General features: G+C 45.0%; 1 long non-coding RNA gene across 1 annotated transcript; it reads left to right on the top strand.

Moving 5' to 3' along the window:
- The first annotated feature begins 136 nt into the window (after positions 1 to 136).
- Positions 137 to 5,816, top strand: LOC106897846. Its single transcript, XR_001413831.1, has 4 exons — positions 137 to 1,658; positions 4,659 to 4,766; positions 4,935 to 5,076; positions 5,581 to 5,816. It is a non-coding gene; the product is annotated as an uncharacterized LOC106897846 (long non-coding RNA).
- The last annotated feature ends 11,537 nt before the right edge of the window (positions 5,817 to 17,353 follow it).

Raw genomic sequence — 17,353 nt, 5'->3', positions numbered from 1 at the left:
TGGTTGGGAGAAGGGCAGTACCCCGGTCACCTCCAGTTTCCCATGAAGATTGTACCGTTTGCTCAGAGATACACCCCACACATCACAGGGTTTTGTCTTGGTATTAAAGGCTTCTGGCCTGTACTGGGCTTCCAGACTTCGGTGCCTGCAACTGAGTGGAACAACAAATGGGTGCCCACCCCATTTATCCTCCAGTTGATCTGTCCCTCTGCCTGGGATTTCTTAAAAGAAGAAAACAGACACCCTGAATCTTAATGAGCTACTGGGAAAGGCTTTATTCTTCAAGTCAGTTTGTACAGGAAGTGAAGCTGTAATGTCCAAGTAATCTGGAGTCGCCAGGGTGGTTTGAGATTGTGCCATTTTTTGTGGCTGTTTGATTGCATGTGTCCAGTCAAGTCAGCAAGTGAGGCAACTGAGCCAGGTGCAGGTCAGCTGCTCTGCCTCTGCATCAGAGGTTTCACCAAGATTACACGGGGGCTATTTATTTAGAAATAAATGGATGGGTCAGGACTTAGGAGAGCCTGCTGTTGCCATGCTTTCCCCAGGCTGTGGGAACAAAGGATTACCTTAGCCCCTAACATTACCTCAGCCTATATAAATACTGGGTTAACTGCTTTTCCCCCCCTCTCTCTCTGGTTGTGCCCCTGGATATCAGCTCCTGATAAATTTGGTCTTGGCTCTAACAATGCACCTGCATTCCTTTCAGGGAACAGATACGCCAGGGTCTGGAAGAGCTGCAGAAAGTCCTTCTGGGAGGTGACACATATATGCATGAAGGATTTGAAAGGGTAACTGGATGCATGCTATAGTGCCTCTAAACCCCGTCTGGGCGCTCCTGAACACAGGGCTTGTATTATAAGGGTAGGCACAATCATTTCTATTCAGAAAAATGTAATGTTGTCAAAACTACTGCTGCTGATTTATTTTTGAAAGATTTGATATTATTATCGTGATAAATTCTTTTGCAATAATACTTATTCTAAACATTTATTCTCTTGGAGACAATGCCTCTAATGTTGAAGCTGTTCACAAATTTCACCTACTTCAGAGGAGGCTTTTCATGAGGGAGATCAAAGTGTGACTCAGAGCATTTAGCACTCGCGGTTTGGAAGATTTCCTGGAAGAATTTCAGGCTGCTGTAAATACCCGGGCTCTCGGGTCTCATGATTCTTGTCCGACGCTCCCATCAGATAGTTCTGCCACAACTTTATGTCACTTGCTGAGACTGTTGACTTGCATCGGAGTTGTGAAGGAAAGAATATTGCCTTTCTAACATTTTACATCTGCTTCTCGTCTTTGTACCAGAGCTCTTCTCTCCTCCCCATTTGAGTAGGTCTGTGGAGCAAAGTCTGTGCCGAAAGTGAAACTTCACCCATGAGTCCCGACACATTGGGCATTTTTACTCTGTAATGTGTGATAACTATACTTAAAGTTAACCTCATTTTGAGGGCAGGTGAGGCAAGATCTGCAGGTAATTGTTGTGTACTCTTACTTTTTATACAGTAATATCCCAAAGTTAAATCTTAAAATGAGTTTACCTTATTGGCACATGCCCTGTGTTCACAGAATCATGACAGGTTTCCTGGGGAAATACTCTGATAAGAGGAGGCTTTGACTGAATTCGTTACACACGAGAAGATGAAAGAAAGCTTGTCATGGTAAGTTCATTGTATTTCAAAATAACTTTTCCATGAAGAAATAAAATAAAATCAGAACCAGAAAATAGATGCATAATAAAAATTATAGCAACACTTTGTGCCTACGTGGCAAAGGACTTGGCCTGGTATATATCCATAGCTGGTAACAATTTAACATAGGAAGATTATCACCTCCATTGATTGAAATGATGGGTCATCTTTACAATGAAGTTGGTTCGAAATCAGAGAAATTACTGAGGCCCTTGTTAACCTTCCTTTCTGAGCTCATTCAGTTAGGATCTGCTTGCCAGACTTCAGGCACGGCCTCTGTATCTTCACAGAGCCTCTTCACAGAAGTAATACCTGATGGTGGACTAAGCGCTAATTCCAGAAAGGGACCATAAACTAGAAATAACAAGAAATCACTAAGGGAGGAACAGTAACAAAGGGCATTTTATGTCAAGGAGTATTTAGAAAGCAGATTTCAGTATTTCTCTGAATTTGAGAATTATACACAGAGCCATGGCTCAAGAGCTGATTTGCCTTGTTTGCTGCAGAAACTTTGCAAAACATTTTGGGTTTTGAATTGGCCAGTAAAAATGCCGGAGTCTCTTTACCTGGGAATATTGTCCGTTGCTGTTCAATAAACCGAGAGAGAGATTTATGTGTAGCCTCAGAGAATTTGGATGCGTTTCTCAGCTGTGACTGTTACAGAAGCCGTGCTGTCAGAAGTGCTTGTTTTCTTTCCCCCAAAGTGCTTCTTATTTACCAGCAGCTCTGTCAGTCCCTCTGTTTGCTAATTGTGCCCTTTACTGTAGCTCAGTTTGGGTTTGCACACTGAAGTTTCCTTTTGGTTGCCAGAATGGCTTGATGGAGACTCAGTGTCCCCATTAACTCATGTCTCTGTTTGAGGGAAGGTCTCCGCTGTCCCCAGGTGCTGAGGACCATTGGGTCAGGTGTTAGTGGAAAAGCCAGGGAATTGGACTGTAGCTGAGCAGGCGAGGCCCAATTCTCATTTACACCCATCTCATTTACACTCTGTCATTCCGCTACTCCCTGATGCCTTGCTGGGACTGTGTGAGTGCAGCCCGTCTGCCAGCGCTGGCAGCGGAGAGCTCTGGGATTCATCTGTTTTGCACCCACTTTGCAGTTTGCATGAGGTGTAAAACATGGAGAATGAAAGTAATGAATTACTAAGGGAAAAAATTGACAGCTCTTCTAATGGGACCCATTTGTGGATGCCAGGTGGAGACAGGTATGTCCGTGGCCTCCAAGATCCAAATGCACATCAAAGTCTTATTTTGTGTGTCACAAAACCCTCTCGTAGTCTCTGGAAATTTAACTAATCGACTAGTTCTCAAGAAAGGTACTGAGAGGCTGTGTAACACTAATCCCTCTGGTGTCATTAGCAAGGAGTTGGCAATCAGTTTGGTCCATGTCTTCCAACAGCCATAGCCAATTTGGCCATTACAGTAATGCGTCACCCTTGGAAGCCTTAATCTCCAAATCTTCCATCAACTTCTGATTACCGGAGCGGTTTGTATGGCAAACACACACAGCTGGAGCACTTGACATTGAGAATAGCTTACACAACTAATTACACTAGTGGAAGCCAGGAAAAAGGGCAGGGAGGGGTGCTTTTACTGTGTAAGACTCTGTTCTGTGTCCAGGACAAGCCTCTCTTGGTCTCATTGTTAAAGCTCTGCTCAAGGCAGTCTGTTTCCATCCTAGGTTCTTGTACCACTGTGCAACAAACTGTCAAGGCTAAGAGCCTTAATGCAGTCTCCCACTATTCTGCTGTCTGAAAATCACATTCACCTTCCTCCTTGAGAAACGTCCCATGTCCATTGATGAGTATTCTCATCACCTCTAGATCAACTGCTCTAATTGCAAATAAAACAACTGCAGAGAGACATTGCTATGCTTCTGTCTCCCACTCAGTCTATGCACAAGGTAGAAGGGCAAACGCTTCAGGGTGCATCAATTCAAAATTAAAGAGGCTGCCACCCTGAACATATTTGGTTTACAAATTTCATTTCTGTTCTGAATTTAAATTTGGTTGTTTGGACTTCTCCTGCAAAGTTTTGGAAGTCACCAGACTCTGGGATTCAGGTTTGGACACCAAGTTAAGAGCCATCATCTGTCAGGTCACCTGACTTTTTGTGTGTGTTCACACGCAGTTTCAATAGGCACAGGGGGGAATGGAGCCGTAATGTGAAAGCTTGTCTTTCATCCTAAGGTGGATGCTTCAGACACATGAAAACCAGGGCGAGATAAAGCCTGAATGTAAGGCTTGACACAACACTGATGGCTTCCCAGCCTCCCCTCTAAGGCCAGAAGGCAGCTCCCCTTTAAGCAGATCTCCAAGAGCAATCATTTCCCAAGACCTGGTCACTGCAGCCACTGCTTTATTGAGCCAAATCCACAAAGCCAAACCCTCATTTCCTTTCCTCTTTCTCAAAAATCAGAACGGCAAGAACAACTTGCAGGGGCACCATGGTGAGCGCTCACACCGCTCTCTCACTGACACCGGGGTCAGCACCCACTCAAAGGAGGGCTTGGAGGACTGGAAATCTGTCTGGGACGTCACTACTCTAAGTGGCTGCCACAAAGGCTCAAAAAAAAGGGAAAATGACCAAAAGCCTTTTGAAAAACACCTAAGCTTCAACGAAATTTAACAACATTCTACAGGAGATGCTGAAGAATGGTCCCATTTCACTACTGTATGGTTTCTGCTGCACTGATGCTCTGGGCAGTGGATTCCTTCCCCTGACCCAAGCACTACAGCGTATCATACACGTGGCGTTACTGGAGAAGGCAGTTTACCTTTTCCCAAAGTCCCTCGTCAGACTCCATGACACGTTCACCTGGACAGCATACTTGAAAAAAACAATATTTTCCTTCCCTATCGTTATTTGGACTGGAGAAAGCCTTTTTTTCTAACCAGGGCTTCTCTCTGGCAATCTGCTTATCTTCCACTGCATATTGCTTGCAACAAAAAGCTTTTTTTTATTTCAACAGGGCTACGTAGCAACCAAGGTATTTTCAAAACACACCTGCATCATTGCTAGCATGGACAAGAGGTTTTGGTCTGATAAACCCTTTCCTGCACCACGTCAAGCACACCAGGTAGGACGGTGAAGGACACTGCTGAGAGAGCAAATCATTTGCCTGGGAGAAGCACTCGCTCCTGGCCCACAGAGAGGAGAAAGGGCTCCAAGAACCGATGACAAGTTTCTCAGCAGGGCTTTGGTTTCTCTGAATGTTGTTTTCTGGGTTTCTCTCTTTGATGTTTAGGGACTGAGTTCTCACCAACTTCCACCCAGAATGCACCACTTCATTATCTCAAGGAACAGACTCCAAAGCTTGCGCCCGTACGGAAAACGCATTCAAGCTCTGTGCCGAGGAATTCCTTCTTACTTTGCTTACCCTACTGCTGGTGAGAGCACTACTAACAGTGTCTGGGATATCAAAAGAAAGACTAACAACACTATCAATAAGGATGAAAAAGATTCAAGTGAATATGAGCAAATTTATTATTGGAATCTTCTGCTTTTCTATGACTTTTATAAATCAGCAAACATGTACACAAGGGAAGAAGCAGGTCTGTCGCTCCTCTGCAGACCACTTGGAGATCAAGCTTTCAGGAACATTTTGGGCTCTCACTGTTGACAAAAGCCTGAATTTTTGAGACAACTCCATGCATACACAGTACCCAGGTCCCACCACAGCACAACACTGAAGTTCACTACCCGATTTGCAGCTCAGACTTGTTTAAAAAGTTTGCACTAGCAGTTGCTTCTAGTCTACATTTAGAAAGATGCAGCTCAATTTTCAAATGGCATTTCCTGGTCTGTTTCCAACATTATGTTGGGAGAATTTCAGCCAAACCGTTCTCTTATTTTCTCAGTCCAAATCTAATCAGTTTTTCCTTTCCTTTCAGGATCAAACTTCTTAAGGCAAGATGTTGCCTGTTTGAAAGTTAAGATTAAGGAACTGCCTGTCTATTACTGTGATTAATTATTCCGGATGAAGTACCGAGGAAGAAAATTCCCAGACCTGTGGACCCACAAGCAAGGGTTTTTCTCCTCCACAATCTTCTCTTGATGACATTTTCAGTCACTTCTTCTGCTCTGTCTGGAGATGATTATCTTTCAGTAAAATTTCCCATCAACCTCTGTTGGTCTGCGCCCTGGTTGGTTTTACTGATCCTTTAAAAAAGTAGAAGCTATTCCAAAGACAAGGTGCTAAAGTGGTGTTCTTGCAAAGTCCCAGGTTTGGCATTCAAACCCCAGCCTGTACAATTTCCCAGTCATGTTTCACATGCTGCCTTAAGCAGTTATTCATCACCACTTATACAAATGGTGCTATCCCTACTGCATAATCATATTTAAGAGAATATGGTCTGAAGTCCAAATTTATCGTAGGATCCATATCTGGGTTATTTTCATTTCAACTTCTTATTAACATGCTAAGCGTTACAATGTTTTCTGTCAAAAATAAGCATTGCAATTCAACATGGCCAAGTACAAAGAGACACATGCCCTATTGCTCTCATCAAGCCAGAAATCAAGCTGCAACTAACACAATAAGTGCAATAAGTCAATAAGTTGACTACTGATGGCACTAAACTATGTTTGAAAAATGTTTAACACAGGAAGCAAACAGCATACCCTCACCAATCAAAAGCGCAGTTGACCAGATCAAAGAATCAAACCAGAGATAGGACAAACCTAAGGCAAAATGGCTGGGACTAGTTCCTTTATCTCAAGACATTCACATCAGTTACTCCATCTGTTGGGAAAGTACCAGACCTTGACCTTCCCTCCTGGCTCAGAGGCCCTGTTGTTGGAGTTTGAAAGGAGTTGCTCCAAAGGACACTTTTACCCCTTCAGGATCAGTCAAAGGTCACTCTAAAGAAAGGACGCAGCAGCCTGTTCGGTTCAGGAAAATGGTTCCGGGGTCTTGAGTAGCTTCCTGACATTGAAACCAAAGCAAAACCGCACCCGAAACCAGGTGAGCCCCTCAAAGAAAAGCAGCCATATGCTGACCGTATTCCAAGTTCCTGCCCAACTTGCCTGGCACTTTCTGGAGAGAATCTCTGCTCCTTTTCAACGTTACACCGCATTTTCCCTGTGACCAAAGAGGCACAGCCCTCTTCACTTACCTGATTGCATGGCGCGGGGAAATGTCTTTCTGGGGGCCTTGGAGCCCTTGAAGACCACGGGCCAGACTCTGTAACAGCTGATGGTTTAAGGTCCCCCGGGGCAGCAGGGATCTGAGCTGAGCAGGGCCTATGGCACAGCACAACATCACACAGCCCCGGCTGTCACTGCCCTGCGTGCAAAGACGGCAGCAGCCTGGCAGGGAAACAGGGGTTCCCTCTCCTGGGCTCCATCCAGGCAGTCCACACTCCCCTTGGAAGGGAATACCAGGGCACGAATGCTCCCAGCAAGGGATGACATCTGGGCCAATACCATCTCGTTTCAGACCAGAATTTCAACAGGAGGGTACAAAACATTTGCAGCAAGGTCCAGCCTCTTGCAAAATTACTCACTCTGTACTACATTATCACACCTTCTGATCTTAATACATCTCCAAGCATCTTTTATTCCATGAAAAGCTTAAATTAACCATGTGTGCTACTGTAACGCTTTACACTAGACAGGGAGCGAAGCAAAGTGAAGCAAAGTGAAAATGTAGCAAAGTATCTGCTTCTTCCAGACCCTAGGATTTTAATTGCAGTATCACATTCTGCCAGGTTTCTTGCTCTAATTGGGATGCCACTCCATTTCACAGTGTTCATTATTCAACTTTAAACTAATTCTGGTTTAGACTAATGGGGAAGAGAAAGAGACTCAAGAAGAGATTACTGAGCAGAGACACGACAGAAAGATTCCAGTGAACCTGAAGAGACACCAATGCTCTGCCTCTCAAAATGTCCATGTAAGTACCGAGAGATACAGATATTCTTAACCGTGCAGAAGATTGGAGTTGCTGACCTTGCAAGAAGAGATCCCTCTCAACAAGGCTGAGGCCTGAGCTTTATGATTAAATACAATTTCCATAGTCCACAATGACCGCTTCAGGAACTTGGGCTGTCTGGAAAATGCCAGATCTTCACCTTCTCTAATTTCATTAAAATTGTAACTTAAATTTTGAGGGCCACCCATCAGCATGCTACATCAGCATCACAAAGACAAAGGATTTTATCCTAAGTCCTACTGCTGGTTTTCTCTTACCAAAAAGCAGGCAGAATATGCAGATTCAGTTGTGTATTTACATTAAAAAAGACACCTGAAGGACTGCGTTGACAGAAAAAAGTTCAAAGAGTGACTAGATTATAATTAAAAATCAACAATATAATCTAGTTAATGTATTTGAATACCCCCACCTACTCAGGACAAATTCAGGATGCTGTTAAAACCCAAAATGTGAGGGATTTAAAAAAACCAAACACCTTAAAAAGCTATGTTCTCACTTGAGATACCGACAGCTGGTCCAACGCCAGTCTTCTGGGAAACAAAATACTTCAGCAACTTTAAAATCAAAAAGCTGGAGTGGCCTAAAGGCCCAGGCTCTGCGCCGCCGCCTCAGCAGGGTTTTCCCGCCCTTTTGCTTCCTTCCCCCGCCTCAGAGCCCTCACGCCCGCTCCTCAGCACAAGGGGGCAATTCCTGTCAGGCCACCAAGGAGTTTTCTGCACGTTTCTTTTCAGTTTGGGTTTGTGTGGCGCACAGGCCGACATTTTTCACAGAAATCCATGCAAGTTTGTACAGAGCCAGGAATATAACCAGCGTTTGGCATAACGGTATGTATCAAAAGTGTCCCTTTGGACTTGGAGACTCAACTCAGTGCACCTGAGACCAGATGCAATTTAATACTGCACTTGCAGCACTGCTCAGGAGTGATTTTTATCTATTGAAACACCCTCCTTTTCTTAATAATGTGCTGGATTCCAGTTGAAAAGTAATTTTGCAATCTTTACCCACCACAGACTCGGGGTGCACACAGAAAGAAAAGACCAACTTGACACAAAGACCAAGTACTCAAAAACCTCCCTAACCGAACGGTCACTCCTTTCAGTAAGTATTTGTGTCGCCACAGCAAAGCAGCTGAGGCAAGGAGAGGAAAAAAGGTTCTTGCCACCTAAAAGAACAAAGGGACACCCACAGACCCGCAGGTGTATGTCCCATTTCAGCTTGAACTGACGATTTATTGTAAAACAATTTTCAGTGGCAATGGGGTATTTGCGCCAAATATTTTGGTGGGCCCTATGGTTACATGGTAACATACAGTACATTTGGGAAAGTACACAGGCTCTTATTTATTTTGTATTTTGTCTACCATAAAGCTTTTCTTTTAAACCGCAGGCTACCTCTGGTCTGAAGTTTGAGGTGAATTTTCAAAAGCAATTAGTACTTTTTTTCTGAGGCCGTAGATCACGTAGATGATTTTTATAATGTTTTAAAAGGCTATTTAGATGGACTGCTTTTTAACACTCTTCCATGCTTGAAGATTTTAGATATTTGGCATGGTACTCTTCATCATCTCACAGACTTTGAAGGCTGATGATCCCATAGATTTTTGGGCACGTCTAGTTGAGGAAGAACATATAATCCAGTAATGAGAGAAAAAGTTTAAATAAGCTTTTAAGCTTTCCAAACTTTTTGAAAAAGAACTAAGCACCCTACAAGCCCACAGAATTAGCACCGACATCTTAAAACTGATCTTGGCATTCAGCTTACTAACCTTTTGTAGATACTGCCTTCTCTGGAAGTCTGAGCGCGGAGTCCTTCTAAAACTCCTGCCTATGTGTGTCTTTACCCTGGAGTTCTTCAAGCTGTTTCGTAACTGTGCTTTTTCTCTCTTGAGAGGATGAGATTTTCACAAGTGGCAGGATTTGGTTATTCTGAACAGTCCCGTGGCTTCAGAATTTGCCGTGGGAATGGTTTTCAAAAGAAAGAGAGTAGGTGCAGCAACTCCCCCCTTCTCCCAGCTACGTTTTCTCTGAGGCAGTTTATCTCCGTGGGTTGCTAAGAAACAGTCAGAAACCTTCAATGGCTTTAATTATTTTTGGATAGTAATAGCTATAAATAGTTCTGAGAGATTTCAATACAAAATGGCATTTTTCATTTTGGAACATTGCTTTGCAGGTGCTATTGTTCAGGCCTCCATTTTTGTTTAGCATTGCAATTAGCTTTAGTGTGACTGTTTTGTGCCCAATGTTGCTACTGCCCTCCTTGGTTCCTGTTTGAGATGGCTGAACAAAGAGACTTCCAAGTTACAGTCCTAGCACAGGCACTCGCATGGCATTGAAGGGGTTGAGGCACTGATCTTGCTGAATGATGTTCTTTGATGTTTAGGGCCTGAAAGGTCAAGGACAACTTACAAAGGAGATCACATACGTCGTCCAGAGCCCCGTCCGTGACCTCACCTCTTACGGAACAGACATCGTCGCTATGTGCAGAGGACTCACCACCTACCTGACTTACGAAGTTTACGGTGAGTGCGAGCAAATGAATTGTGTCTGTAGCCAACCAGGCATTTCTTCCCCTTGGGGAATAACACACAAATGCTGCTCTTCCAACTGGAGACGGGCACAAATCAAGAACCTGGGGAGCTGCGGAAAGGGTGCAGTGTCTCTGCAGATTAGCATTGGAACAGGCTAGAGTCACAACCTCCATAAATGATCTCCTCCAAACCCTTCCCACTCCTGTCAGTAAAGTTTAAGGAGGCTTAAGCTTTGCCCAGAATGTTGCAGATCGACCTCCCCTCTAGTGCCAAGGTAAAGAAAAAAGGTGGTCCTAAGAACCCCTGTCCTTCCGTTCAGAGATTGCCCATAAGTTTAAGGGGGAATCCCACCAAACACTGAGGTTTGACAATACTAAGGCCTCGATTGGTTGGACTCAATGCTCTCAAAGGTCCCTTCCAACCATGAAGATTCTGTGATTCTGTAAGGCAAGTGGTTTCATTCCCGGTGGGTTTGTCAGAGGTTTGTCTATTACAGTGATTATTAAAACCATTGCTCGCTCAGAGCAATAAAATGCAGTCTTGTAGAAGGCCAGCCATGGCTATGGAGACCAGTAGAAATCAGCTGCCTTGCTGTGGGTGCCATGTTCATATCCTGATCATGTGCAATGGAATTGCCTGTATGGAGGGGACCAAAAGAACTTCTGTTAAAATGCATGGAAAGGAACCAGGTTTGACTCGGAGGAGTTAATCCTGAAGCACCAGCAAAGTGCTGTGAGCCTCACTGCAAGCTGATTGCCTGCACACCCTGTCATGAGAAAGTGCTCCTCAGATCAGGCATAGGATGTTGCACCCTGACACAGCACCTGCTGGCTGTGTGCTTTGCTAATTGCTTTGGTACTTGAGACAGCTCAGTTTGATTCCAGATGCAAGTGCAATGTGCCGGGTATTATGGGCTGCCAATGAATGCAAAGACCACTTTGCACCATCCTAGGTATGACCTCATGGTACTTATTTTTTTCCTTTTCTTGTTTTTAAAGGATCACATAATACATACAATTATGGAACATGCACTGTACTTGATGTCCTGAGACTTGTGGACCTCAGGTATTGTCTGTCAGATAACAAGGGCGTGAAGCAAGGCTTTCAACCTTTCTAAGCCAAGCACGGACGCTCGAGAGCTGCTGCACAAAGCCAACCCCAGTGCTGTTCTTCCCTGGCATCTCCTCTCTTGAGAGATTCCTTCTTGACGCTTCAGATGCTGAAACCGATCAATTGGCAACCGTACCTTTCAATTAAAGACCTTTAGCATGGATTAACTCTGGCTGCTTTCTTATTATTATACCCCTTTGTCTTCTATGAGTGCATCCAGAAGAATAGTCTGGCTGCGTTTCTTCTGCCCCTTGTCAACCCTTTGAACGCTCGTTTACAAGACTGCTCTGATCGCAGGGCACACCCATAGAGGTGGGCAGGTGCCAGAGCAAGATACTCCCCAATCCTCCAGTGGACACCCGAACTCACATTTCTTACCGGGTCAAGCCACTGTCTTAGAGAAGAATCACAACTTCAGAGAGAAAGAAGCCAGTCCCAAACATTTCATCATTTCCTCTGTTCTAATAAAAAAGGCAGGACGCCCTGGGTCATCCAGGTGAACACAAATCAGAGTTTAAGAAGAACCAGCCACGTAACGCCTTGTTTCTCTTGCCCTCTCGCTCATCCCCAGAGGCTTTCTTCTGTAGCAGTTTCAGATACTGAGTTCCCATTGGCACATCTCGGGCAAAAGCATCTGAATTATCTGGACTAGTGCACATCAGTACTAGCAGAGGAGAGAGGCAGACAGTGGTTTATTGCTGCTAACCTTCCTTTTTGGCATTACACAAGTTCTTTTAATTCCTTCACACAGCTTCCGTTCACATTTTGCTCGGGCTGAAGCTGAATAAGGCAAAGAGGCAGGAATCAAAGCCTAAGAGGGATTTTCACTTCTTTTTAGTCATATACAGTACCCTAACAAAATCAGCTCTTTTCATGCCCTACATTGCCTCATGGCATTTCTCTATGGTAGTCCCTTTCCAGTAGGGACTGGAGAGAAACTTTTTAGTAGGAGTCTGTGCATTTTGATCCCTGAGGTATATGATTGAAAGGAAAGGAAACTCCAGCCACCTCACAAAGCAAAGAAACTTCTCAGCAGCAACACCAGCAAGTGACGCTTCACTTCAGAGAGCAGTTCACGGCGTGTGTCTGCAAAGGCATTGCCCAGGCTCTGGGAATGCTTTGGGATTTTGAAAAGCCACCGTTGCACCCTGCAGATACTCATCTGCATTTTGTCCCTGAAATCCTAACGTTTGCCCTATTAAGTGCCTTACTAAAGACAGTAGGCAATATCCAGACAAAGGAGACCTGTAAACACGATGAGGAGATGAAAATTTGACAAAAGAGCAAAGGCTAAAGAGGGAAAAGTTTTCCATTCATCACTCCAGTCCGCTTTGGAGCACGTCAGAATAATTAAACTCTTCCAAAGAAAGTCTGCAAGGAGGAGCAGGGTCAGCTAAGATCCAGTGCCTCGCCTCCAAGATGAATGGTCACATTCTCCATATTTACAGCACTTGGAATAGGGTGAGTCAGATGCTGCAAATGCAACAGTGTGGTAGGATTTGTTTTCAAATCCCGTAGGATTATGTGAAGTGTAGTCAGGAATGCTCAATCTTGCTTTCTGTGCAGCTCTGCTGCTGCCTGCTGGACACATGTGCTTATCCTTTTTCCTTAAAACCAGTGGAAACCAAGCCACAGAAGATCTTAAGATTGTCATTTAAACCAACAGTGCTTCATCCATGCCGTTTGTGTGTTCACTTCCTCAAAGTTAGAGCCACGTTTCCAGAGAATCACAGTCATCTTAGACTTGATTTCTGGATTCATGCACCGTAGTGTCTCCAAGGGTTTCATTACTGCTGTCTAAATACGGGGTCAAATCAAACAGGCTCCTAAGGAAAATACTGAGTTTGCATTCTTGTGAGTGCCAGGGGACTGAGAATCTGGACACCTGTGCTGTGCTTTGGACATGGTCACTCGAGCAGGCAGAGTTTCACGCTCACATTGTTAGAAAATACTTTTTAACTGAGGGCTTTCATTTAAGGAGGGAGGTCAAACTCAGCCACTCGATTATCAGAAATGCTGAAAACCAGAAGCCCCTAAGCATTTCCTCCACATTTGCTCTAAATGCAGGACCAGCAGGAACCAGGCTGATCTTCATTGTGTAAATTAACTAAGGGAGAACGATACCACTAATGAAAGCTGTCCCTTTGAGTAGACAGGGCTGTATTTTGTCCAGCTCTATGTGAATGTTAAAAATCAACTTGCACAGTTGCTGCAAGGACGCTCTAGCCCTGGCAAAGTGCTTGGAAGTGCTTCAAGTAAAGGCAAAGCAAGGGAATACCCATGGAATACTGCACAGAGGAGGGAAGGCTGTTGAGAAGTGCACAGCCCGACTTCCTGCAGCACTAACCGCGGGGCACAATAGCCTGTCTAAGTGCACCCCCTTTCCTGGGCTCTAAACACCAGGAAGAGAATGCAATAGAGCCCCACAGGTTGCAGCAGAGGCAAATAGAATCAAAGCAGGGCAAAGTCAAATGAAAGCAAGAGACAAGGGAGTTATTCATCCCTTGAAGAATTAGAGCAATCTTGGGGAAGAAAAAAGCCTTCTGGGCCACAGGGTGTCAGCCTTGAGTTACTCGGGGTCTAATTGACACGAAAAAGCAACAACTCCTACCCAGGGAAGTCAGGCGTCCTGTACCTCATGAGAGAGTGTAGCTCTGCTGATGCTGCAGAGCTGTGCTGGATTACACCAGCTGAAGACACGGCCAGGGAATGTAAGGACATGCCTACGCTGACGACAGGGAAGAAATTCCTGTGCAGTGATCAATACATTAGTCACATCTGGAATATCCATGCAGGCTGCTGGAACAGCTTCCACAGCTCAGACTTTTATAAGGGAGTATATGATAAAACAAGAAAACCTGGTGATACCACTTCTGCATCATACAGCAAATTCTATTCACACACCAAGGACATAATTTGGAGCTTAATTAACTATTGAACTGCTACATCTTACTTCTTGTCTATTTGACACAAAGAACACAACACACCCAGTCTCTCCAAGAACTGTTAGGTCTTTCACACAAAAGCTATAGCCTTCATACTATTTTTATTTCTGGCATTTTTAGTGAGGGAGGGACAGACAGAAATTCCAACACCCCCTCTTGTGTCTCTCAGGAGCTGCCTATTATGGAGCTGCTTTTCTCAAGAGTGTTGATGCTTCTATTACCAGACTGTAAACAAAAAGAGACATTCTGAAGACAGGCACATGAAGAGGCCTAGCCCTGGAGAAAGTCTCGGTTACGGCACAAAGCATGGTCTTTCACTTTGCCAGCGGCTCCCTCCATCTCAGAGTGCTCCAAGCTTCATCTGATGCCTCATTCCTTGGCTTCTGCCCAAGCTTTCCTGGGCCTTCTGTCAGCCTGAATCCACAGCTACACAGAAAATCTGATCTCCTCCTCCACTCCCCTTTCCCTCTGCTAGCTTCAGACCACAGTTATTTTCCTGAGGTACAGATTTTTCTTATTATTTTTTTAAACTCTAGATATTTGTTAACCTCGGGGCCAATCAGAAACAAATAAAAGAGATTTTCACTCTCCATCTTTAGGCAGACACAGCTCATAAACTATTGACAAGAAGATACTTTACCCAGCTGTGGTAGGAGCCCTGGCTGTACCTCGGATCAGAAGCTGGCCCTAAGTACTTTCCCAAGATGCTCAAAACCAGCACATCATTCTCCAGGAAGGTTTTCTTCTACCCTTCTATTTTTACATCCTCCATCCAGCTCATTTTCTTTGAAAATACTAAAAAAGGATCCATGGACTAATCTCAGCCCCTTTCTTTGGGCAGTATAGTCTTTACATACATTCAGCTCTCTGCACATAACCCCATGACGCATACAATCCAATCCTCACAACTACAAACAGATTTGTTACAGAGCATCTTTATGAAGCTTTAAAATGCCCAAACCCTACCAGCTTCCCCAGGACACCTATGCTAGCTACAGGAACTACAGCTCTGCATTTCCCCGTCTCCCAGCAGCCTCATCCCGCAGGATTTGAGCACCCAAACCACGTCTCGATGCAAACCAGCAGGCGGCAGCTCCGACTGTTCACAGCCACCCAGAGAGGAGCAGCTCCCTCTCATTGACCTGCCCAGGGCTGGTGCAGGTGCTCACCTTCAGGTTAGGCAAGGTGGCAGCTGTCTCAGCACAAGGCACTCATACATACTCCTGATGATGGGGGTTCTAATTGACAAGCGGCTGAATATGAGCCGGCAGTGTGCCCAGGTGGCCAAGAAAGCCAACGGTATCCTGGCTTGTATCAAAAATAGTGTGACCAGCAGAAGTAGGGAGGTGATTATGCCCCTGTACTCAGCACTGGGGAGGCCACACCTCGAGTATTGTGTCCAGTTCTGGGCACCTCAATACAAGAGAGATATCGAGGTGCTGGAGCGAGTGCAGAGGAGGGCAACGAAACTAGTGAAGGGCCTAGAAGACAAATCATATGAAGAGCGACTGAAGGAGCTGGGGCTGTTTAGTGTGAGGAAGAGGAGGCTGAGGGGAGACCTCATCACTCTCTACAACTCCTTGAAAGGACACTGTAGAGAGGTTGGTGCTTGTCTCTTCTCACAGGTAATTAGTGACAGAACGAGAGGGAATGGCTTCAAGCTCCAACAGGGGAGGTTTAGATTGAACATTAGGAAGGAATTTTTCACCAAAAGAGTGGTGTTTAAGGGCCGTTTAGATGCAGTGCTGAGGGACATGGTGTAGGGGAGGACTTTGTAGAGTAGGGGAGATGGTTGGACTCGATGATCCCAAGGGTCTCTTCCAACCTGAATGATTCTATGATTCTATGATTCTATGATGTTGTGCCATGTTTCTGTTTGTTGGGAAGCCTGATAGCCTGACACAGAACTTTTGCCTACTCAGTAACGAGCTGGGGTACTCCTGTCCTTTCAGATTAGAAGAGAAAGTGAAAGACTCACACCCGCGCTCCCAACTCATGTTTAGGTTTAGAGTTTAGGTATGGAAGCCCAAAATATGGGCACAAGTTGGAACATAAAGGGTTCCACTTGAATATGAGGAAGAACTTTTTCACGGTGAGGGTGACGGAGCCCTGGAACAGGCTGCCCAGGGAGGGTGTGGAGTCCCCTTCTCTGGAGATTTTCAAGACCCGCCTGGATGCTCCTGAGTAACATGCTCTGACAAGCTCTGGGTGGTCCTGCTTTAGCAGGGGAGTTGGACTAGATGATCTCTATGGTCCCTTCCAACTCTAAAAATTCAGTGAAATTCAGTGAAATATGCTCCTGCAAAACACCTGGTTCCACTCCTGTGTAGCCCCAGAGAAGCTTTGACTTCCAAAGGATCTCCTCTTCCTTTGGATCCGACCAGGCTTTGGTAGCAGGACTGTACCATTTGCCCATGTATTATCCACGTTAGACGTGATAGAGCTGGTGTGTTTGCTGAGCACAGGCAGGTGTGGGAGGGAGAACACTCCCAAAGCGTTAATCGTCAAATGCAGCAAAGTGCCTGACTGAAACGCTGCCTACGTGGGAGACAGGGATGGCTCCAGAGTGCTGCATGGCCGCCCTGAGCGAACGCTGCTCTCTTCCTTCCTACGTATTTAGTGTCTCATTCGCCGCACAAATAAGATGCTTAAAACCAGTCACTCCAGTCAATAAACACCTTACTTCTTGTCTGTCTGACACAAAGAACACAACACACCCAGTCTCTCCAAGAACTGTTAGGATTATGTGGGAAGCAAAAACGCCTCTGCACAGTGCTGCATGGCCGCCGTGAGCAAACACTGCTCTGTTCGTTCCTAAAGCTGCTCTGGTGCGCATTTAGTGTCTCATTCGCCACATGAATGAGATGCTTAAAACCAGTCAGGCCAGTCAGCTTGAGTTTTCGCCACAAGGTGGCATTCTCTGAGCTTTTTTTGCTAAGGAAAAATACAACTTGCCATCCTCAATAGTAACAATAATATTTATCGGGAGGGGAGATGCAAATCCTCAAACCCTCCCTGAAATTTCTGTAGGCTGCTCCTCTCTTGCAGAACAATGGTGCTGCTTTCAGAGAGCTGCAAGTTCAAGTCCCTTTAAAAAAAAACAAAAAGTGAAATACAGTATTGTGCATCTTGAAATCTGAAACCAAGAA

The sequence above is a fragment of the Calidris pugnax genome, unplaced genomic scaffold (genome assembly GCF_001431845.1).
Source record: "Calidris pugnax isolate Ruff unplaced genomic scaffold, ASM143184v1 scaffold244, whole genome shotgun sequence".
NCBI lineage: Eukaryota > Metazoa > Chordata > Aves > Charadriiformes > Scolopacidae > Calidris > Calidris pugnax.
This window is presented reverse-complemented; position numbering and strand designations above follow the sequence as displayed.